The following is a 25,141-nucleotide window of genomic DNA, read 5'->3' as shown; positions in this document are numbered from 1 at the left end:
TGATAAACGCCAACGTCAAGTGACTTGGCAGGACAGCTAGGTAGATCCTCCGGCTATCGGCCTATAAATTCACAGTTGTGCATGCTCGTGGAAAGAAGAATGATGTGGCCGACTGTCTGTCGCATATGTTCGACGGATTAAATGAGTGTGAGGTCGAGTTCGAGGAGAGCTCTCGTCAGTCTGATAGTGTTGAAAGTATCAATATTTGGCAAAATTACCCTTGGTCCTTCACGGACATTTCTGAGCACCAAAAAGATGACACCGATTGTCAAGAACTGCTGAAAGCCATCGCTAATGGGTCTCTTCTAGACAAGTCGCTTAGAATCAAACGGCGGTGGTTGGTTCGTCGTAACCGTAAAAATGGTAAAGACAAAATTTACGTTCCTCTCAAATTAAGATCCATGATGTTAGACTATTATCATGATTCTTACCTGGGTGCTCATCTAGGTCAATACATAATCTTGCATCGTATCTCTCGTGATGCTTTCTGATCTAAACTCAAAAAGGAAATGTTAGGGTATGTGTAAAGTTGCGACGTGTATCAACGGTGTAAACCTGCCCAATCCTCTCAAATTGGACTCCACTCCGCTGACGTCGCGTCGTACCCCGGGGAAAAGTTATTTGCCGATTATTTTGGTCCTCTCACGAAATCCAAGAATGGCAACGTTGGAATCCTGTCCGCCGTCGACGCCTTTTCTAAATTTGTATTGTTGTTCCCAGTCCGCACTATAAACTCGAACAGCGCGTCCATGTTTTATCTCTGCATATTTGTATAGTTTATGGGACGGACAATGCGTTTACAATCAGCTGCCGTAAATTTCGTCACCTGAGTTTTGGGTAGCGAGTGAAGCACGTTTTACTGAGCCCCCACTACACCAAACCTTCTCACGTTGATAGATTTCACCGTGATCTGAAATCCTGTCTGAGTGCTTTCCATAGCGCTGATCAGCGCATCCGGAATGATAATTTGGAATTGTTTGTTTTAGCCTTCAACAGTGCTGTACACGAATCTCACCCCAGCGAGAAGCCTTGCTGACCCGCTCCAGTTGAAATGGGGCATTGGGTAACCTGTCCGAGCCATCGACAAACATGAATATTGAGACAAAATGGAAGGAAGCCGTTGCACAATTGGTCAGAGCCCGAGACCGGGTGGCAAAAATCATTCAACCAGGGAAAAAAAAAGGTCACCCTGGAAGTTGGAGACCTGGTTGTGGTAAAAATGTCCCCTATAAGCTCGACAGCCAAACAAATCACCGCCAAACTCTGCCATAAATGGTCCAACCACAAGAGAATAGTAAGGTTCCTAGGACCTGTAACTGTAGGATCGGAGGATCTGTCGAGTAAGAGGTTATCGTAGGCTTATGTGTCTTTATTGAAACTGTACCGGGCGGTACACCTCCACGCCGCTAGTTCAAATATTGCGCCAGTTTAAACTCCTATACAGGAGGAAGTCTGAACTTTAAAAAAAACTGTATCAACTGAACAATTTCTCCGAAGATGGCTCTGTGTGAATTTTGGTGTGTTTTTGTTTCTAATTGATCAAGAAGTGTGGACGTTCTCTACCACTTGTCTCTACTAAAAACTATGATTACGCACTCTGGTGCGAAGGAATGAACTTTCTTGAAGAAATTTTGCATTCTTAAGTTTTGTCTTTACTACATTTTGTTCTTTTATGTTTTGGGTTGGCAATATTAATCTTCTGTCCGCCAGTTTTGAACTCAGCCAGTCCCGAATTTCTTTAATTAATTTTTGACCAATAGTGTATGTCTTCTTCGATATGGATATGTAGCTCTAAGCTATCCAATAAAGTTGGGGGGGTGTGTCTATTCATTCTTAAAAGGTCTCAAATTTTCCACGAGGGTATAAAAACTGCTGATTTTCTTGTCTCGGGGCCACTTCAGTAACATCTAACTTAGTGTGTGGATATGTAGCAGGGGGCGGGAAGCGCCTCTTTCTTTAAGTAGCAGCTCTTCAACAAGGTAATGGCCTTTTAACATCTTTATTTCTCGCTACCTCAGCAGTTTAACCCTAGGGGAGGGTTCGAAACCTTTTAATATGTAACCTACCATTTTAAAATGTAAATTCCTCTTCTGTCTATGTAAAAACTACAAATCTCTTTCACTGTAAAGCGGGGATAGAGAGTGCTTTTCCCTCTCGAACCCTATTTTGAAATTAAGGTGACCACGTTTTTATAACCGTTTCTTCTCTCCCTTAATGTATTAAAGTTTTCTCATACGGGTCACCTCCCTAGCTTGGGACTAGCCCCTGTGTATCGGCCTAGAGCCACTTAGGTTTTAAAAGTGTATTTGGAGTGCAAGTTCACGCCTCCAGTCCTCTCTGTACTTTGGGCCAGTAACTTAACCTCTTGTTTTATTTTCATTGCGAAGGCCCTGTAGTTTGGGTATTAAATACCCCTGTTTCTTTGTGTGCCTTGAGGGCAGATAGAAGTAAAATTCTTTGTGGGCTTTTGATAGGCTTGAACTTTGAGAGCGGGTCTGCTCTTCCCTAAATTTGATTTCTGTGTGCCCCTAGGAGGCTTAACATTGTAATTTGGAGCAAGTGCTCCTTGGTATGATGGGGTTTTCTGCCCCTTTGTTCGATTTGGTACCTTGGTAAAGTTGGGCTAATAGCTCAAGGATTGTGATCGTGGGGCTCGAAGCCCAAATCTTGTAACGAGCTGTAATTTGTTATTTCTTAATTTGTTGATCTGCTACTTGGTACCTGTTATACCTTGTTATTGGTTGATTTTGAAAAGAAAATATAACCTATGTTGAAATTTTAATTCATCGTTCGAACTTGTAGTTAGAGCCATTCCAGCCCGCACCTTTTTTCACCTCTAACTACCACGGATATCTCCGTAACAAGTGGTAGCAGAGCGTGGTTGAATGGGTCTCAATTTAGCCCCTTTTGACGGCTAAACGTTGCTTTTGGTTCGAACTCTAACAATTTTCTCCGTCGCTGGAGTTCTTCGATTTTTCTAAATTTGTAAAGTTCTGCCATCATGCCCGGCCCTGCGATGTCCTCCATCCCGGCTATATGCGCAACGAGGAATTAATTTATGAATTAACAATTAGAAATTTGCAATCTGGAGGCACGGTTGCAGTAGATACCAACAAGCTTGAAGAGTCCCTTGATTTGCCCATTTCTATTCCCACCTTGGGAGAGAAAGAGATTGACAACGCTCTCCCGACGATCACTGATAATACTACTGAGCTAGCATCTGTAGTTAGCTTTTTTGAAGAAAATGATCCATCACCAAATCAACTTAAACGTGTGCAAGCTAGATTGTTTCATTTTTCTAATAGAGTAAACGATCTGTTGTCTCTAAGGTTGAATGACATTCAAAGGAAGGAAGCTAGTATTGTTCTCGAAAACCTTTCTGATTTGTTCGGTAAGGTTAGCCTCTTGTTAACTGGGACAGTCCCTCCCAATCGACCAAACCGCTACGGTAAACGTATTTAGCGAGGAAGACTCTCCTAAAGGAGAAGAAATTTGGAAATCAGTAGGAGTGCAACAAACCTCTTCCCCATTAGCAACGAGTCTGAACGCCGTACCTCTTTGAATAATGCACGTTCTGAATTAGCTTCTTCGCCACATTTGCCTCTACCTACTACGTCACCAGGGTTCAGCAGTTTGCCTCATCCATTAGCAATGTTGCTCAGGGGTATTTCTAAGTTTTCTGTTAACTCTACCAGTGACGTTATTTCATTCTTAAGGTTTTTAGTTGAATTCCAAGATCATGCCCTTGTTCTTTCTCTTACTCCGTGTCAAATTTTGCAGATCAGTTATCCCTATTGAATTGGGGTTCTATCAGACAAGATATCTAGGGCAATTGCTGAACAGTCATCCATAGAAGACTTCCATGCACATCTGTTAGCTAATTTTATTCCGGCTACGGCCAGGTCATCACTAATTCAGTAATATTACCGTGTACAACGTTGGATGAAACCCTTGCCGACCTCATCCAAGATATTAAATTCTACAACGGGGTGTTTGCTCTTCACTTCCCTGAAGATCAGATTGTACAGGCCATTGTGGAAGGAATTTCACCGTCTTACAGGTCTAACTAGTGTTTTGCGTCGCGTCCGCAAACTTTTGCAGAGCTCGAAGCGATGGCTGTGTCAACCGAAGGGGTTAGGTATGCAGACACATTACGTGTTGCGAGGGAGCCCCCTCCGTCTTCAGGTAACTTTCGGCCTCCGCCTCGCCGAACCGACACCACTCGCAAATGTTATGCTTGTGGCTCAGCAGTTCATCTTCGGAACAAGTGTCCCTTGATTAAATCCAATGGGACGAACAAGGGAGCAGGGTCATCCCAAGGCTGTTTTAGATGCGGCGCGTTCTCCCATATTGCAAAAAATTGCCCGAATTCGAAAAGCACCCCTCCTGCTCAACTTCGGAGGCAATTTCCACCAACAATCATAAGTAACTAGTGGCTCCGGCTGAGCCGGCAGATTCATCTTTTCAAGGCTCAGCCCAGGTTAAATCCGACGAAAAATCAGGGAAAAATCTGAACTGTTCTACATTCCCATTTGTATGTCCCAAAGAATGTCTTAGCATTGCGGCGGATACCCCCGCACCTGTTCCATTTCTCAAGATTGAATTGAATAATGAACCTGTAACTGCTCTTTTAGATTCGGGCAGCGTGTGTTCCATTATTTCAGTCGAGTGGTACTCCAAATTGAAAACTGTTTGTAAACTTCCTGATTCTTGTTCGACTTCGGTTCAATATCTTTCGGCGAACTCATCCCCATTATAAATTTTAGGTTTTCTGTATGTCCAAATTAGAATTGCTAAATTTACTTGGAAGGTTAAACTGTTGGTGGCTAAACACTTGTCTTAACCCATTATTTTGGGAGCGGATTTCATGTCTTTTACTGGTCTAGTGCTCGACATTTAGAGCAAGTCGTGTACGTTCAAATTTGCTGGTAATTGTAAAATTCCCTTATTGAAATGTAGCTCTGTGTCATGTTCATCGGTTTCGCCTACCCAGGATGACATGTGGTTAGACCTTAGACATCTACCTGAGGAGCAGGCTGACAGTATTCATAAGTTGTGTCATGTGTTTCCGGATGTTTTCCCCGAGGCTCTTGGTGTTACTGACCTTATCGAATACAAGATTGAGGTGAGTGATTCGATTCCGGTACGATTTCCACCTTATAGGCTGTCTCCACCCAAAATGAAGGCTTTGAAGGACATCATAGATCAGATGTTGAAGGATGGTATTTATTATTTGGCCCGCTAAGTCGGCGTATTCATCGCCTATTTTCCTTGTTCCGAAACCCCAAGGTGGCTTCAGGCCTGTGATTGATTATAGGGCTCTCAATCGGAAGGTGGTGTTACAATCTGTGCCCCTTCCAGACCTTCACTCTTGTTTCTCATGGTTTCGAAAGGCTAAGTTCTTTGCCATCTTAGATCTTAATCAGGCTTATAATCAGATACCTCTGCCTGAAGAATCTAAACATCTTACAGCGTTTGCCACGGATTGGAACTTGTATGAGTACAACCGCGTGCCTTTCGGGCTCCCCACGGGAGCAGCTGTGCTTACGAGATTGCTGGATAGGGTCTTCTCCGACATCAAATTCGAGTACCTATACCATTATCTTGATGATGTCGTCGTTTTCTCCGAGACCTTCGAAGAACATCTTGATCATCTGAAAGAGGTCCTTAATCGTCTTCGTATGGCAGGGTTAACAGTTAAGCTGTCCAAGATCGCTTTTCCTAAGCCTTCTATGTCATTTCTAGGGCACATTGTGTCGCCCGATGGTGTCTCTGTAGATCATTCTAGAACATAGGCCATCCGTGATTTCAAACCTCCCAAGGACATCAAAGGTATTGCTAGGTTCATTGGTATGGTGAATTTCTTCAGGAAATTTATTCCAAATTTCGCCTATAGAGCGGAACACTTTAACTTTCTTCGTAGGAAAGGCGTCAAATTTGAGTGGGGACCTTCTCAACAAGCCGCTTTTGAAGATCTCAAATTAGCTCTGTGTAATGCCCCTGTTCTGGCCATGCCTGATTTCTCGAAGAAATTTATCGTCCAAACCGACGCGTCGTCGTCGGCGGTGGCAGCAGTCCTGGTTCAAGAGACTGAACTAGGGAGGCGACCAATCGCCTATGCATCTAGGACATTATCGGCCCAAGAATTCAAGTATTCCATCCATGAACTTGAGGGTTTGGCTGTCTTGTTTGCTCTAGAAAAGTTCCGCCTCTATCTGGAACATGTCAAGTTCGACTTGGTGACTGATAACCAAGCCTTAAGCTGAGTCTTAGCTAGGCCGCGTCGTACTGGTCGCATAGCCCGCTGGGCCATCAGAATTTCTGCCTTCCAATTTGATGTCAGGCATATAAGAGGAACGGATGGTCTAAGCCGTATGTTTGCCAATGATATAGAGACACCTGAACAGGTTGATAGTTTTTCACCTCCCGAGTCCATACCTCCTGAGGTTAATGCCATTCTAACTGATGCTCCCATGCTCTTTAGGGTTATTGAAAAATATCAACGTGAAGATCCGACGCTGGCCCCTACCATGGAAACCCTTTCTTCAGTGGAACATGTAGTCCCTTATGCATTGAGGAATGGTGTTTTATGTTGCCCGTCGGGGCATGATAAGAAGATGAAAATTGTGGTTCCAGCTGTTCTCGTACCTATGATCTTCAAGTATTACTATGAGACCCCACTAGGGGGGCATTTAGGCATCTTCAAAACCCATGAAAAGATCCGTGAAATATTCATTTGGAAGGGTATGGACGGAGAAATCCGTGAATTAGTAAAAGCTTGTAAATCTTGTTGGCTTAGTAAACCCTTTCCACCAACGTTTTGAGTTTGCCTATTACGGCGTAGAAAACTGTATTCTAATTTTCTTCTGCTCTCAACGGTGTTCTCACAATATTTCATGTTTAACTCAGCGAGCGCATGTGAGCTCTGATCGTTACCGCCATCTACGGCTATGATGAGAACTATTTGTCGCTTTCTTCTTGAAGCTGCTCCGGCCAATCAGCGCTTGGTGTCAGCCATCTTGATGTAGTCACTCTCTCTGGGGCGAGAGAGAGGGAAGCGAAGCGAGCAGGCAGTTGCTGCTTGGTAAACATGGCTAAAGGTCGTTGGCGTTCCGTACTCAAGGCGATGCTTTGGGATGTCATCATGGACGGTGGATAGTAAATCGTAACGATGTGGGGATGTGCTTCACACCCTAATAATATTTTCTTTTTCCTCTATTTGTAACCTCGTAGTGAGTGATTGTTTTAAAAAGCTGCAAGGAAGATCTCCAATTTGGTAAAGTACACATGGCCGAGCCATGAATTATCATTCTACTGATTGAAGAACCAACCAACCGTAAGTCAACCTTGTTATTTTGGTATTTTCATCAACCGAAAACTGTTCGTGTGATTTCTTCGGAGGAAACTTATTAATTATCAACTTGTGCGTTTCGATTATAATGATGTGGACCTTTTCACTGTTGGGTAAAATTATTGTGCTCTTCCAAAACCAAGTACCGGGTTGAAAAGTCCTTGTTAATTCAGTTACCTAGGGTATAACATTTCTTGTAATGGAATTTAAGTGTTACTTGGGGTAATTTCCAAAGGAAAGCAGTGGTGTAAAATTTTCATTATTATTATTATTATTATTATCATCACTCCGTAAAGATGTTACTGCTGCTCTGAAATTTATTTTGGTTTGTTAAAAGTAGAGTAATACGTGGGAGATCCAGTAGGGATTACTTGTGCTATGCTGGTTTATTTTAATTTATTTTCCTTATTTTTTTTGGGGGGGCTTTATCGTGTTTTGCGTTTGATCTTTGCCCTTCTGGCCTCCATTGTTTTGGTGCCATTGTTGCTTCTTCCTTCGGGATTGGTTCTCCGATGGTTTAACAATTGCTTTTGTTGCCGGGGTAATGGATGTTGATTTTTGAAAAGGAATGATGTTGGTGATGATTTTTATGTTGGGAGACTACCCTGTCTGATGTTGTTTCAGTATTTTTGTCACCCCGTTGCGCATTTACTGTTTCTCGGGCACCCCAGTTGCTTTCTTTCCCTTTTCCTTCTACGTTTGTTGTTGTGGCTTTCTTTCCCTGGGTAAATTATTACGTAAAGCACTTAGCATCCCATGACTGGAACTCCCACCGTATTAATGGTACCAGTTTGTTGACGTGAAACGGATAGAGAGTTGGTATCTCTCATGGAATAACGGTGAACCAAGAAGGTTGTATTTTCTAATTTTTAACATGGTATCCTTTCCATATGGAATCCACTGATAATTGATTTGGTGGTTGTTACTAAGTAAACAGGTTGAGGTGTTTGTAATACTTCCTGCAGACTATATCTTTCTTGCCGACTGGCGTTTGGTGTTTTAATTCCTTAATTTTGGTCTTTTTCAAGCTCTAGGTACCAATTTATTTACTCCCATTACTTTCTTACCGTCCGGCGGTTTTTAAATGATTTTTCTTTAATTTTATCTTTTGGTGTTTCTTGAGTTTAACTGTGTTTTTCCTGTGGTTTTAAGTGAGGTCTGTTTCCCTTATTTTACCTAATTTAAATTAATCTTTTAATATTCTAAAGGCCTCATTATTTTAAACCTATGTCACCTAATTTTATTTGGTTTCTGGTACCTAGTTTTTTTTAAATATTACTAACTACGAGGATGTCATTTATTTAACATTTGTTAATCTGAGTTTCATGAATTATATATTTTCTTTTTTAAAAAAAGAAAGTTTGGTCTTTATTTCCACGCAACATTTATTTGACACACTGTCGGTTGGTAGCTTGATCCACCTGTTTTTTCTACCACCTGGAGGTAAGTTTGCCTTTTACTATGTTCTTTTGGTGTTTTCTGGGTGTGTAGTGTTTATCACGCTTCCGTTTTGTTCCTTTCTACTGGATCTTTGTCCTGTGTTGTGTTTTTACTGCCAATCAGTTTAGTTTGACACCGGGTAACCTAACTGGTGGGACAGTAAGTGGTAGCTTCAGAGCGTGGTTACTAAGTTGACTACGCTCGTGCTAGTGTTAATTTCCTGTAGGTAGGTCGTATCCCCCTTTCCTGAAAACTGTACAGTGTGTCAAATAGTTGAGTGGTGGAAAAAAGGCCAATGGTCTTAAAGGTTACTTACTTTTGTGAAAAGAAGCGCATTTATCTTGATTAATTCGTTGGAATTTTGTTTCATGTACCTCCACCATGTCTCGAGCGGTCCTGTTTCCCCACAAGCTCCGTAAGGCAGAGTTAACCTATGAGCTAGCGATACGTGGAGCTAGTCCTGCTGGTTCTGTTGCTGATTGTGCTAATCTTCTTTCCGAGCTTATTCAGGTGCCCATTAATCCATCCCGTGTTCGCCCCAGCAATGTTGGTGAGTCACTTCATTTTATCACTGAGGCCTTGACTGAGATAGAAGTAATAAGGGAAGAGTTCTTGGAATTGTCTCCTTCTAAAGCACAAATTGACCGTTTAAAGGCCAGAGTATATCACTACTTGGGAAGGATCCATGATTTGTTGTCGCTTAAACCTGAACCCGAGTTTATCTCCCAGTGCACCAAATTGTTGGCTATTGCCTCTAGCATTTCCGCTGAGCTGGACCTGATGATTGCCAGCAGAGATATGGATAACCTAAAAATCAGTCAAAAATGTAATCCTTCTGACCCTATTCCTCAGTGTTCCTCAAACCATGTAGTTACCCCTCCTAATAACCAAGGCTTATGTTGTGCTGCCTTTCCCGTCCTGGAAAGTTTGTTGTCTAAGATGAGCCTTACTCCCACCTACAACCCTTTAAAGGAGCTTTTCCATGGGGTGAAAAATTTCTCAGTAGATTCGATTGAGGAAAGCATTCGTTTTCTGCGGTTTCTAGTAGATATGAAGGATTCCGGTAAAGTTTATTCTATCGATGATTTGGGTATCTTTCGTGCTCTTTTCTCCCATTGTGAAGGTATTCTGAAACGGGAAATCTCAGAGGCCATTTCATCAAAACTTAAGGTTGATGAATTTCATGAATCGGTGTTGAAAAAATTTATTCCCTCCTTGGCGTTACAGAGCTTAATTCCTCAACATTGTTTTCGGATGCAGTTCCTTCATGAAAATTTACTTTCTTATATCCTTGACCTCAGATTTTTCTGTAAAGTTTTCAAAATTACTGTTCCCGAGGAAGAAATGGTGGCAAGAATTTTAAAAGGGATCTCTCCTTCATACAGGTCCTACCTTTCCCTGAGTAAGTGCCCCACTAATTTTGATGAACTGGAGGTTGCATGCTCCTTCGCTGAAGACGTCAAGCATGGAGATGCCTCCAGAACTGTAAGTTTACCTCCACCTGCCAAACCTGTTCCTCCTGTCCACTCTTCTATGTATAATGATGCCAATGCCAAGAAGTGTTTTAACTGTGGTTCTAGGAATCACCTCAGGAATGCTTGTACTGTAGTTAAGCGCAACTCTAGGGGTTGTTGCTATACTTGTGGATCTGCTCAGCATCTTAAGAATAATTGCCCCTTGTCTGCTCCAAATTCAGGTCAATGACTAGGAGTTTCCCAAATAAAGTATAAAAATTCTAATTTTGGAAGGTCTCCGGGCTCTGCTAAGGTTATCTGTCCCCAAAGGTGTAATAAGATTTCTACCTGTGGTGTTTCCCAGGGTACCTTTGCTGAAGTGGAAGTAAATAACGAACCCCTGTTAGCTTTGATTGATTCTGGCAGTATTGTCAACGTGATCAATTTTGGATGGTATTCCAAGCTGAAGAGTGCTTGTAAACTGGATGAATTATTACCTGTTGGTGTGAAGTGTGTGGCTGCTAATGGGAACAAGTTGGAAATTCTGGGGGCTGTAAAGGTAAAAGTAAGAATTGGGAATTTCACCTGGAAAATCACGTGCCTTGTGGCACCTAACCTGTCTTGCAACATGATTTTAGGGACAGGTTTCTTGTCGAAAACGGGACTAGTTATGGATCTTCAAGCTAGAATGTTTTTCTTTAAATTTTCTCCTGATTCTAAATTTAATTTTAGGGATCTTTCCTCGTGTGCAATCAAGGTTTCCTGTGTAGACGAGTCAGTGCCGGAAGGAGTTGGTGAAATTGATAAATTGGATCTTAGCCATTTGAGTGAGGAGGAAGCTGAATGTATTCGTGTTCTATGTAACGATTTCCCCGATGTGTTTACTAGCAAGCTAGGAGTTACTGATGTTCTCGAGTATCAGATTGAGTTATCAGATAACACTCCTGTCAGATCCCCTCCTTACCGCCTCTCACCTCCTCGTATGCTCGAACTTAAAAAGATTATTGACCAAATGTTAGCTGACGGAGTGATCCGTCCATCTACCTCTCCCTATGCATCCCCGGTCTTCCTGGTACCTAAACCCTCTGGAGGTTTCAGGGCTGTTGTCGATTACAGGGCTTTAAACCGCAAGGTCATCTTGCAATCCATCCCTTTACCCGATCTGCACACTTGTTTTGGGTGGTTCTCGGGTGCCAAGTTTTTCACCGTGTTAGATCTCAATCAGGCATATTACCAAGTCCCATTGTCTAAGTCTTCCATTCCACTGACCGCCTTCATCACTGATTGGAACCTCTATGAATTTCTGAGACTTCCGTTTGGCATATCTTGTGGCGCGGCTGTTCTCACGAGGCTGTTAGACACCATTCTCTCTGACATTAAGTTTAGGTTCGTCTTTAATTACCTTGACGACCTGGTTATATTCTCAAAAACCTTCGAAGAACATGTCGAACATGTTAGAGAAGTCCTGGATCGCTTGAGGAAAGCTGGACTGACTGTCAAGTTGTCAAAGGTGGCGTTTGCTAAGCCGAGTATGTCTTTCCTTGGACATGTAGTTTCCTCCGATGGTATCTCCATCGACCACTCTAGGACTCAGGCTATTAGGGACTTTCAACCCCCTAAAGATGTCAAAGGCATCGCACGGTTCGTAGGCATGGTCAATTTTTTCAGGAAGTTCATTCCTAATTTTGCAGAGATAGCTGCTCCGTTAAATCATCTTAGACGTAAAGACGTGAAGTTCTTCTGGGGTCGTCCTCAGCAAGAAGCCTTTGAAGCTTTGAAATCCGCTCTGATGAATGCTCCCGTTTTGGCTATTCCAAATTTTAATAAAAGGTTCATTGTGCAAACCGACGCTTCTGGCAAAGCGGTTGCTGGTGTTCTTATACAAGAGTACGAGGATGGGCGTAGGCCCGTAGCTTACGTGTCCAGGACTCTTACCAACTTAGAAAACAAGTACTCCATTTATGAGTTGGAATCTCTGGCCGTGTTGTTTGCCCTGGAAAAATTCAGACCCTTCATCGAGCATGTTAATTTTGATCTCGAGACAGACAACCAAGCTCTTTCTTGGGTATTGAACCGACCCAAGAGAACTGGTCGTATCACTAGATGGGCTTTGAGGATTTCATCTTTCAATTTCAATGTCAGGCATATCAGGGGTTCTGAGAACGTCATCGCCGACGGCCTAAGTAGGATGTTTGAAGATAATTTTGGCACCGATGTAAATCCTGATGATAAAGAAGTTGTAACTAACGTCTTTGGAGTTAATGCCATTCTTTCGGATCTTCCTCTACTATATCATGAAATTGCTGATCATCAGAAAACTGATCCAGATTTGAAGGATATCATTGATAAGCTTAACGGAGGATCTGTAGTAAAGCCATACTCTCTTGTTAAGGGTGTTCTTTGTTGTAAAGGTCGAAAGAGTCGGAATTTCAAAATTGTTGTCCCTAGGGTCCTTGTCCCGGAAATTTTCAAATATTATCACTGCTCTCCCATTGGGGGACATTTGGGTACGTTCAAGACTAGGGAAAAGATTAGACAGATCTTCATTTGGAAAAAGATGGATAATGACATTAGAAACATGGTGAAATCTTGTCAAGCCTGTGCTATTAGCAAACCGAGTTTGAACAACCGTGTGGGATTTTTATCTTCTTCTCAAGCCTCTCGCCCAATGGAACGGCTCTTCATCGATTTCTTGGGTCCGCTCCCCCGTTCTACCTTAGGAAACACCCACATCTTCGTGTGCATTGATGCCTTTTCTCGATTCAGCTGGATTATCCCTACGAGATCTACTGACACTCGAACGACTATCAGTTGTTTGAACTCTATCTTTGCATCCTTTGGTCCTCCCAAGTTTTTAGTTTCCGACAATGCCAGTTCTTTCACCAGCCATTCATTCAGGAAATATTTATTTGAGTTGTGCATCTCACATGTAACTACTACTCCATACTATCCTAACCCATCTTACGCTGAGAGAATGAACAGGAATCTAAAGTCCGCCTTGATTGCGTTTCATCATAACAATCAGTCCAAGTGGGATTCTTGCCTGCACTGGTTGGCCCATGCGTTCAACTCAGCCTTACACGAAACTCATGGTAAGACGCCTATGTCTCTGATGTTTGGTTACCCTCCGTATTCGCCCATGTCCAACCTACTTGGAATCGATGACCTTCTTCCTGACCTGTCTAAGCCCAATGATCTTCAGAAAATTTGGGATGAAGCGAGGAAAAATCTGTCTGTATCGTACGAGAAGGCTAAGAAACGGTACAACAAGGGTAGAAAAACAACAAGGTTGAAGGTTGGAGACCAAGTCTTCATTAAATGCTACCCAATTAGTAAAGCTATCAAAAAATTTACTGCTAAACTGGCTCCCAGGTACCAAGGACCTTGTACCATTTTGCAGTTCTTGTCCCCTGTATCAGTGTTAGTTAGTGATCCCATCGCTAAGAGAATTAGGCGGGTTCATCTGTCTCAAATCAAATCTGGTTAAGGTGTAGTTTCCCTTTTGGTTTCCCTTTAATTTTGGTGTTTGGTACAACCTTTGGTAGGATGTGGTGTACGGTTTAAAGATGCGCCTAAGAACTACCTTTAGTGGGCTAATTAGGGTTAAATCATGGGTGGTGTGTAAACCGTGTAATATTTTCTGATTTTTAATCTCTGTATTGATTCCCTGGCTTATGATGGTTTCCTGTGTGAGCTTTTCCTTTGATAGGTCTGGGAAAATTATCCTGTAAGGTCTCTTGTTGATTTTTCGTGATGAAACGGACTTGGCATGTGAAGCTTATTATCTTATGCAGACCTTGTAGCTCCGCTATATGGTGAATTTCTAGTCTATCTACCCGTGTTAAGTTAAAACTTGTTGGTTAAAATCGTCCTGCTTGTGCTATCTTTCTGTGCCCTGCTAGGTTCTATTTCTTGTTCCCATTCTAGGGTAGCTTGGGTTTGTCTACTACCCTGGATTGTTCTCCCAAAAAAAAAAAATTAAGTCTGCATAATCTGTAGCTATTGATTTTCATCGTGATTTGCCTATGCAATGTGGGGTTAGGGCTCCCTTTCGAGATGTTGTACATTATCATTATCTCTGGTTTCGCTGGTTCTTCTGTCTCTGGGTTGTTTGTTTCATTTCTACTGTAAGATTGCTCTTTCCTGCTGATAGTAAGGTGTCATCCCAAGACTTGGTTTCCCTTGTAATATCATTTGTTAAATGGTGTAGGTTGAAAAACCCTTCTAATGTCAGTGAAGCCTTCTTTATGTTAAATCTTTGGCGGATGTGATTAGTTGTGAAGGAGCTCTGTTGATTGGTGTTGAGAGTGGTAACCTGTTTGCCTTGTGCATGGACTTGCGTCTTCCTGGTTCTCCACTGCCTGACGGTTGGTAATAGGTGCTCCTCCCTTGCTAATTCATCTAATGTCCTGTTCCTTACTATTCCCATGTCTTTGGGAGTTGTGAATTCCTTTTGAGATTGGCTCGTAGCTAGCTCGTTGTTCCTAATAGTTCTTCGTACTCAATTTGATAACTGTTGGAAATTCCCTTTTCATTATTGTTTTCTGTTGCCCCACGATCATCTTTTAGTTCTGTGCTCCTCTGGAAGCTTTCTTCGCCAGGTTCTTTGTTTCAAATTATTTGGTCTGTTTCCTGTTCTGTGCTGTTCTATGGGAGTTGTGTGCTCTTGTAGTATGTCGAGTATCCTACCTTATCTACCTGTTGTTGTAGCGTTTGGTTGTCAAAGTAAGGTCCTTAACCTGAGAATTCTACTTCTTTAGCCGCGATAGGTTTGGTGTTGGGCCTGTATCTGGTGGTGTTATTTCGGTACCGAAGTGTTGTTTGATGTGTAAAATTTTGATGGTCGCATGTTGACTTCTTAGCATGGTGTTGAAGATTGTGAAATCTTTTATCCCTGATGGGCTGGCACATGTTTTTGGAAGTTATTGTCGTTTTGATGTTGTGTAGTCGTTATTGGGTAGTTATGACACTTGATGGAAGATTGTTCGGCCTTCTGATTTCTCCTGTGTCCTGGTAGATTTGGGGATTGTTGTTTTTGGGTTGCACGCAACTCTTGTAGTATTGTATGAAGGTAGATTTAGGTAACTGGTTTCCTGTTGTATTTTGTTTCGGCCATTCCCTTGTTTTCATGCATAACCTGGTTCTCTGACGTCATCATGTATTCCTTTATTATTGCTATAAGTTCATTTAATGTCGACCTACCGCTCTAGGTGTTGCTTGGTGGATTTCGATGCTTGTCGATATGGTCGTTTTAACATCTATCGTTCGGTGTTTCTCCGAATAGTATGGGATTATTTGAGGAAACTCTGGATGTATGCTAGCGTCCTTCCGCTAAAGGATCATGAGGTTTGTGGGTAGCCTTCCTTCCTTCTTCCTAGTCTTATGGAATATTTTTTCTATCGTCCTGCCTCGCCTCTGCCATTTATTCTTTTATTTACCTCATCTCCTTGGGAAATGGAGATAGGTACCTGTCTGCTGTTGAGCAACAGGGTGATGTCACTTATCTTTAGTCCGATTTGTGTCGAGGTCCTGACGGGCTACTGGTAGGTTATGTTGTGTAGGACATGGTTCCTCTTCTTCCTGCTGGTCAACTGATCTGAGGCGTATTTCACGTTCCTTTTAATTTGATTAGCTGTCCGGGTGGGAAATAACTGAAGTTTGCGGACGTTGGTTGGTCTTTGGGTTGTGCTTGTGTCTGAACTCATGAAATTTTATTTTCTCAAAACCTTTCCTGTTATGTTTTTTCCATGGTACTGCCTTGGTCTTGTGAAATTTAATTCTGTCCGTCCCGGTTTCTCGTTGCTGGATGCTGTTGATAGTTTGGTCGTTGATGACCAACTTGAACGCGTGCCCTCCATCTATTTGAGCTCTAGATGTCTCCGTCCGTTCTATCAATTTGCTCTTCCTGAGTAAACCTTTACCCTGTAGCCATGGATTTGTTTTTGCTAAACTTGTCATTCTGGTGTACTTATTCTGATCGCTATACTGTTTCATATTTTCCTTCTACTGGGTTATGTATGTTATTTCTTGTGTGGCACTGTAAACCTGAGTATTACTAATTTTTGGGAAGATTTCTGTAGTATATTTAGTAAGCTAGCCTTTAGTTGGCCCCACTATGGGTGGTTCTGCGGCGTTTCTGTGGCAGTTCTGTGGAATTGCATGGTCATGTTGCCTATTTCCTAAACTGTATTTTTCGAGGTACGTGGTACTTTCTTTTTTTTTGCAATCATGTATCTACTGTCTCCTCTTCTTGTTGAAACTCCCTAATGTGAGTAATTGGGGTTCGTTTAGTTTTCCTTTCCTAGGTTAAGCTGTGTCTGTGCGTAGCCTACTACCGTGTTGTATTTAATGTGTAAGTGTGCTCCTTCGTTGAGGGCTTTAATTCCCCTTAATTGATTTGTGTAAATTTTAATTGACCTTATTTAAGGTGGTTTCCTTCTGATATCGGAAACTTTGATTGTGCTCCGATTGTATGCATGTGACTTTTCTGTTATTGTAATTTTGCTCCTTGCTATTTTTTTGGGGAGTATATTCTGTTTAGTAAGGTTCCCTTCCTTTTCTTTACCTTTTTTCCTTTTCCTTGCTCTTGGTACCTTCTCAAGCCTAAGATATACACTAGTGCCAACCTAATTTATCACGTGACCTGGATATTTTGGATTTTATCACCTTATGTATGATTACTCACCAACGTTGCATTTTTCTTCCCTCCCTTTGGTCCTTGTTTTTTCTTTTACTGGCCATTTCACTGTAACTGAAACAATCTTGATGGTGCGTTTCTTTATTAGCAACCCGATTTAATAAAGAAAATTGGTTTAAAGGTTGGAAGGGTATTGTAAGAAATGTTAGGTGATCTACCCTGGACTGTAGTGGACTTAAAATACTGGTTTCTAAAGGTCCATTGAACTTCTCTTGTAAACAAGGTGTGTTTGGTGATTGAAGTCTGCAAGCGAAGAACATTGATTCTGGTTATGTGAAAATTTTTAAAAACTTCCAGATTCCACATGAACTCAGGAATGGTTATGGTAAAGCGTTTGCTATGAGACTGTATGTGAAAGGTAATCTAAAGCGAACTTGGTGTAAAACATGTAGGAAAATTGAATCCTTAAACTGTTTGGAGATTGTGAATTTCAAAAGAAAAACCGTGTTGTGGCGCTGTGTAAGTTTATCGTATCCTATAACTTCCGGACCTTGAACTGTGTTTAATGAACTTAAAGGTTGATTGGTGCTGAGCTATGTACATTGCCCGTTTTGGAATGCTTTAACTTCTGCATGCTATGACAATCTGGAGATGGACTTGGTACCAGTGACTTTTATTTGTTGTGGATTGAAACACTTAAAATCTAGCTTAATTTCATACACTGGACTTCGTCATGGAGTGATGTAAGAAGATATGTAACCCTTAAAGGGGGGGAGGCTGAAACCGAGGTTTCGTTTGTCTCCTTTCCACCAACGTTTTGAGTTTGCCTATTACGGCGTAGAAAACTGTATTCTAATTTTCTTCTGCTCTCAACGGTGTTCTCACAATATTTCATGTTTAACTCAGCGAGCGCATGTGAGCTCTGATCGTTACCGCCATCTACGGCTATGATGAGAACTATTTGTCGCTTTCTTCTTGAAGCTGCTCCGGCCAATCAGCGCTTGGTGTCAGCCATCTTGATGTAGTCACTCTCTCTGGGGCGAGAGAGAGGGAAGCGAAGCGAGCAGGCAGTTGCTGCTTGGTAAACATGGCTAAAGGTCGTTGGCGTTCCGTACTCAAGGCGATGCTTTGGGATATCATCATGGACGGTGGATAGTAAATCGTAACGATGTGGGGATGTGCTTCACACCCTAATAATATTTTCTTTTTCCTCTATTTGTAACCTCGTAGTGAGTGATTGTTTTAAAAAGCTGCAAGGAAGATCTCCAATTTGGTAAAGTACACATGGCCGAGCCATGAATTATCATTCTACTGATTGAAGAACCAACCAACCGTAAGTCAACCTTGTTATTTTGGTATTTTCATCAACCGAAAACTGTTCGTGTGATTTCTTCGGAGGAAACTTATTAATTATCAACTTGTGCGTTTCGATTATAATGATGTGGACCTTTTCACTGTTGGGTAAAATTATTGTGCTCTTCCAAAACCAAGTACCGGGTTGAAAAGTCCTTGTTAATTCAGTTACCTAGGGTATAACATTTCTTGTAATGGAATTTAAGTGTTACTTGGGGTAATTTCCAAAGGAAAGCAGTGGTGTAAAATTTTCATTATTATTATTATTATTATTATCATCACTCCGTAAAGATGTTACTGCTGCTCTGAAATTTATTTTGGTTTGTTAAAAGTAGAGTAATACGTGGGAGATCCAGTAGGGATTACTTGTGCTATGCTGGTTTATTTTAATTTATTTTCCTTATTTTTTTGGGGGGGGCTTTATCGTGTTTTGCGTTTGATCTTTGCCCTTCTGGCCTCCATTGTTTTGGTGCCATTGTTGCTTCTTCCTTCGGGATTGGTTCTCCGATGGTTTAACAATTGCTTTTGTTGCCGGGGTAATGGATGTTGATTTTTGAAAAGGAATGATGTTGGTGATGATTTTTATGTTGGGAGACTACCCTGTCTGATGTTGTTTCAGTATTTTTGTCACCCCGTTGCGCATTTACTGTTTCTCGGGCACCCCAGTTGCTTTCTTTCCCTTTTCCTTCTACGTTTGTTGTTGTGGCTTTCTTTCCCTGGGTAAATTATTACGTAAAGCACTTAGCATCCCATGACTGGAACTCCCACCGTATTAATGGTACCAGTTTGTTGACGTGAAACGGATAGAGAGTTGGTATCTCTCATGGAATAACGGTGAACCAAGAAGGTTGTATTTTCTAATTTTTAACATGGTATCCTTTCCATATGGAATCCACTGATAATTGATTTGGTGGTTGTTACTAAGTAAACAGGTTGAGGTGTTTGTAATACTTCCTGCAGACTATATCTTTCTTGCCGACTGGCGTTTGGTGTTTTAATTCCTTAATTTTGGTCTTTTTCAAGCTCTAGGTACCAATTTATTTACTCCCATTACTTTCTTACCGTCCGGCGGTTTTTAAATGATTTTTCTTTAATTTTATCTTTTGGTGTTTCTTGAGTTTAACTGTGTTTTTCCTGTGGTTTTAAGTGAGGTCTGTTTCCCTTATTTTACCTAATTTAAATTAATCTTTTAATATTCTAAAGGCCTCATTATTTTAAACCTATGTCACCTAATTTTATTTGGTTTCTGGTACCTAGTTTTTTTAAAATATTACTAACTACGAGGATGTCATTTATTTAACATTTGTTAATCTGAGTTTCATGAATTATATATTTTCTTTTTAAAAAAAAGAAAGTTTGGTCTTTATTTCCACGCAACATTTATTTGACACACTGTCGGTTGGTAGCTTGATCCACCTGTTTTTTCTACCACCTGGAGGTAAGTTTGCCTTTTACTATGTTCTTTTGGTGTTTTCTGGGTGTGTAGTGTTTATCACGCTTCCGTTTTGTTCCTTTCTACTGGATCTTTGTCCTGTGTTGTGTTTTTACTGCCAATCAGTTTAGTTTGACACCGGGTAACCTAACTGGTGGGACAATAAGAAGATGAAAATTGTGGTTCCAGCTGTTCTCGTACCTATGATCTTCAAGTATTACTATGAGACCCCACTAGGGGGGCATTTAGGCATCTTCAAAACCCGTGAAAAGATCCGTGAAATATTCATTTGGAAGGGTATGGACGGAGAAATCCGTGAATTAGTAAAAGCTTGTAAATCTTGTTGGCTTAGTAAACCCACCGTGTCCACTAAGCAAGGGCTCTTGTCTTCCCACCAAGCGTCGCGCCCCATGGAACGACTCTATATCGACTACGTCGGACCCTTCCCCCAGGCAAAGGGGAACGCCAACAAATTCATTTTGTTGTGTGTAGATGGTTTCACAAGATTTTCATGGTTATTTCCGACTAAGCTGGCTACCGCTCAGTCCACCATTTCTTGTTTAAATTCTATCTTTGCTTCTTTTGGTCCGTGCTAATATATTGTATCTGATAATTTACCTCTAATCTCTTTCGTAAATTCTGTTTTGATCTATCTATCTCACCTGTAACAACTTCTGCTTACTATCCTCAACCATCTCTGGCTGAACGGGTCAATCGTAATCTGAGGTCGGCGCTGATTGCCTATCATCACGACGATCATTCCAGGTGGGATACATCCCTGCATTGGTTAGCCTTCGCTTTGAACTCGGCGGTTCACGAATCTCATAAATTCACCCCCGCTTCATTGATGTTTCTTTGTGTGCCTTGAGGGCAGATAGAAGTAAAATTCGTTGTGGCCTTTTGATAGGCTTGAACTTTGAAAGCGGGTCTGCTCTTCCCTAAATTTGATTTCTGTGTGCCTCTAGGAGGCTTAACTTTGTAATTTGGAGCAAGTGCTCCTTGGTATGATGGAGTTTTCTGCCCCTTTGTTCGATTTTGTACCTTGGTAAAGTTGGGCTAATAGCTCAAGGATTGTGATTGTGGGGCTCGAAGCCCAAATCTTGTAACGAACTGTAATTTGTTATTTCTTAATTTGTTGATCTGCTACTTGGTACCTGTTATACCTTGTTATTGGTTGATTTTGAATAGAAAATATAACCTTTGTTGAAATTTTAATTCATCGTTCGAACTTGTAGTTAGACCCATTCCAGCCCGCACCTCCATTCACCTCTAACTACCACGGATATCTCCGTAACAGAAACCATATCATCAACGGAGCCAGTAAAACTTTATCTATTTTCCATTATATTTTAGTAGTACCATGTGCTTATTTCGCTTGTTGTATAATTACCAGTGTCCTAAAATCCTTTTTCTTCAGGGAAAATAATATAGAGGAAAACAAGGGGAATGGAAAGGAATATAGATGTCATTGGTTGAAGATGAGACGAAACAAGTTGCGAATCCCTTGGAGAGGTGAGGATGTTACGATTAATTACAACCTTCCCTCGGTTACCTGACGCAACTCATGGAAGTATTAAATAAATTGCTTGAAATGTACTGATTGATTCAGCGTGATACTGTTTATGAACGTACAGGGCCTCAGGTAGAGGTGGACTGCATTTTATAGTGCATTGTTATAACAGACTTTTGTATTTATAGGTGTAATATGTGTTTCCCAAGTTTTAGTTAGATTTTAAGTCCTTTAGCATTTAGCAGTGCGCGCACTTTAGGTTCAAGGATTAGAACCTTGCTTAAAAATGTGCCTCCTCGTCTGATCAAAAAGGACAGACACATTAAAAAAGGGGGCAGTGTGATGATGGGCCATGCATGTTCATAGAAATGATGTTTCCCATATTGCAATGAGCTTGTATTGGCCTCACCTCAATTAACTTAAGTGTTTCCATGATTGTGCCAGAGAGGGCAGCTCCGTCGGTCATGCTTGTGGTGAGGTGGTGGTGATTATTGTTTTAAGAGGAAGTACAACTAGGCAACCATCCTCTATATAAGACTAATTAGAGAGAAGAAATGGAAGGGGTCCGACACTTCGAAAAATGAAGGTATCGGCCAAAGGAAGACAAGGGCCGCGAAGGGAATGAAAATGAAAGACTCCCTAGCCCTCGCAAACCTAATTGCGTCGGGGTCGGAGAAAAACAAGAGTTGGCCAAGAGAGGTCGAATAGGATAGGTGAAAGTGAGGAACCTGGTACAAGTAAGTGGAAGCAATGGCAGAAATCAGCTGAGGGCCCCGTGGTCGCCAACCAGCGCTCCAAAGTTCTGATCCCCTGGGTCCCCTTTTAGTCGCCTCTTACGACGTAAAAGAAAGGCGGTGGTTGTGTTTTTAGAGGAAGTACAACGGGGAAAACCTCCTCTACTAACATTAATCAGAGGGATAAATCAAAGGGCACAGACCGAAAAGGGCCCCGAAGGGCGTGAAAATGAAGAATTTCTTTTACTTCGCACCGACACAGATAGGATAGGTAAAGGGTAGGAGTGGGAAGAAATCGGCCGTGGCCTTAATTAAAGTACAGCCCCAGCATTTGCCTGGTGTGAAAATGGGAAACTACAGAAAACCATCTTCAGGGCTGCCGACAGTAGGGTTCGTAACTTACTATCTCCCGGATGCAAGCTCAAAGCTGCGCGTCCCTAACCGCACTGCCAACTCGCCCGGTGAGTGTAACTGTAAAACTCCCTAGGCTTCATAAACTAAATGCCATGGGCGTTGGAAAAAAAGAGTTGCCCAAGGGAGGTCGTATATCGTAGAAGAAAGTAAGGAGCTTGGCCCAAGTAAATGGAAACAATCCCAGGGCTCAACTAACGGCCTCATAGTCGTCAACCCCCCTCTCAAATTAAGAGGCCCTGGGGTCCTTTCTTTAGTCGCCTCTTATGACAGGCAGCGAATACTGTGGGCATAATTTTACCGTAAAATATATCCTGCGGGACGAAATTCCGACACCTCGTAAACTGCTGGCCTTCGGGCAGGGGCAGCGGTCATTTGGTACGCGCTGGCCCTTCGGGGCGGTTGCGTCATGGGGTTTAGTGCCTTACATCACAGTAAGAAGGTATTGGAAAAATATACGCTTCAATTAATGTTCATGTCAACTGTGTGCAAGAATAGCTGTTGGTTGGTTTCGGCCTACAAAGCGACAGGCTTCCAGATTACGAGGTGCTGTGTGGTTAGCACGTCGAATGGAATCCTCTCGGCTGTTATTCTTGTCTTTCTAGACCGGGGCCTCTACCTCACAGCCAGATAGCTCCTCAATTCTAATCACGTAGGCTGACTGGAGCTCGAATCAACCCTCATATCTCTGACCTGGCCAGTAATCGAACCCGGGGCCTCCTGGTAAGAGGCGACAGTGATCTACCACCACTGTTAATTGCTTCACCTTCACCAAATCAAACATCACTACGCGAAAGGAGCACATCAAGAGGTCAGAAAAGGAAACTAATTGTGGACTCTGTGACTCGTCTGGATACCGAGAGTGCGCTGTCCAACTAGAAAAATGCGTAGAACGACAGTGGCAAGTACATTGTGCGTGAGTGGTACGGCTCTTTAAATAACTTTTGGGGTGGCAAGTATTGACAATAATGCATTTTATCGCGAGGCTGGTAACATCTTGCTATTAGTGGGTGTCAATGATACTGTCAGTGACAGTAATAGTGGCATATCATGTTACTGGGACGAGATTAATAATTTGGAGGATGTTAGTTCGTCTAGTGATATGCCAGCTAAGGGGAAAACTGTGGTGGTGGTGATTATTGTTTTAACTAGGCAACCATCCTCTATATAACACCAATCAGAGAGAAAAAATGGAAGGGATCCGACACTTCGAAAAATGAAGTTATCGGCACGATGAAGGCTAGGGCCACGAAGGTCGTGAAAATGAAAGTCACCCTAGCCCGAGCGAACCTAATAGCGTCGGGGTCGGAAAAGAATAAGAATTGACCAAGAGAGGTCGGATAGGATAGATGAAAGTGGGGAGCCTGGCACACGTAATTGGAAGCAATGTTAGGACTCAGCTGAGGGCCCCGTGGTCGCCAACCCACGTTCCAAAGATCAGAGCCCCTGGGGCATATTTTTGTCGCCTCGAACGACAGGCAGGGGATACCGTGGATGTATTCTACTGCCCCCACCCACAGGGGGATAAGGAGAAGAGCATATTTTTTCATGAAACCTCTTGCGCTTCCAGTATTAAAGGGAAACTGGTATTGACGCCGCGCCAGGCAAGCGCGGTGGATTCTGCCTCGAAGATGAATCCCGATTTGCACGTGTACTTACTGTTTGCATCCCCTATCAAGAACTCGAGCGTATCTCAGTGGATTGGTGCGTCTCAGACATGTGGGCCCGGATCGCTACATCGCAGGGTCTCCGCTTGAAGATCTCACCCTCTGGAAGTTGAGCGGTACCTAGTCACCAGGTCGCAGAGTGGCATGAGCAACTTCGCGGGCGCTGAATCGCTGGAGGGTGTTGCTGCAGGGGTGTTGAACTTCGCTCATGATGGAGTAGGTCATGAGACGGTGACAGCATGTCTAGAGGATCTCCGAACTCAATTTCGAGGTGACAGCTGGGGTCATAATGCTCCAGGCGTCATCATGCGGGTACTCCGACAGGTATGCGGTGTGCGCCAGTTTCGTCTATGACCCCCGAGCGATGCCGGGGATTTACCGTTCACCCACCATCGGCGTTCTACCCGATCCCTTCGCAGAAGTGGAGACTGTACTTCGATGAGAAGGACGCAGACAGGACGATGTCCAAACTGAACGAGAGTTTGTCGATCCACGTGTGGAACAAATTCAGTGTGGCAGAGAACATCACTGTCGGGTCACGGCAACCTTACGCCCAAATTGCGAAAAAAAATTGTCCTAAAGTGTATTCGCACTGTGGTAAAATCTTTTGAAGTGGGCGGCGGTACTTCCGTTCCTCAAACATTGCACATACGTCGTTACGAAGTTGTTCTGTTTTTCAGATTCCTCCACATCTATTCTATGTCGGATCCAGGAATGAGTGTTTGCACATATCAGTGGTGCTACAATGCAGCGCCTATAGACTTCTTCATTTGTTTGTTGTTTTATACAGCTAAGTTTTCTACTCAAGAATTTTCTGGGAGTTTTTATTATTTTATTTTAAGGCAAATAAGAATGTAAAACGCACATTAATATTATTCCGAAAATCTTTATGTTTTGAATTTGGCTGACACTGTCGAATTTTATCTTATAATTCATTGTTAAAATATATCCTTCGGAAATGATGACACAGTGTTGTTGGGAAATAAATGACTCTTCTTACCAGTAGCAGTCTGATCTCGATGCAGTTGGTTTGTTTGTTTCCAGTGCATTAAAACCATTAAAGAGCAAAGCCCTTGTCATTATAGGGAAGATAAATATTCGATATTATACTGAGGAGAAGACGTCAGGCTGAGTGAGTATTAAAGGAAGACG

The 25,141-nt window shown here is 42.3% G+C and overlaps 1 pseudogene; it reads left to right on the top strand.

Annotated features, from left to right (window-relative positions):
- The first annotated feature begins 1,219 nt into the window (after positions 1–1,219).
- Positions 1,220–24,600, top strand: LOC137500516 (lactosylceramide 4-alpha-galactosyltransferase-like; annotated as a pseudogene).
- The last annotated feature ends 541 nt before the right edge of the window (positions 24,601–25,141 follow it).

This window comes from Anabrus simplex, chromosome 4 (genome assembly GCF_040414725.1).
Source record: "Anabrus simplex isolate iqAnaSimp1 chromosome 4, ASM4041472v1, whole genome shotgun sequence".
Classification (NCBI taxonomy): domain Eukaryota; kingdom Metazoa; phylum Arthropoda; class Insecta; order Orthoptera; family Tettigoniidae; genus Anabrus; species Anabrus simplex.
Note: the sequence above shows the minus strand (reverse complement) of the source record. Positions and strands in the feature narration are given on the sequence as shown.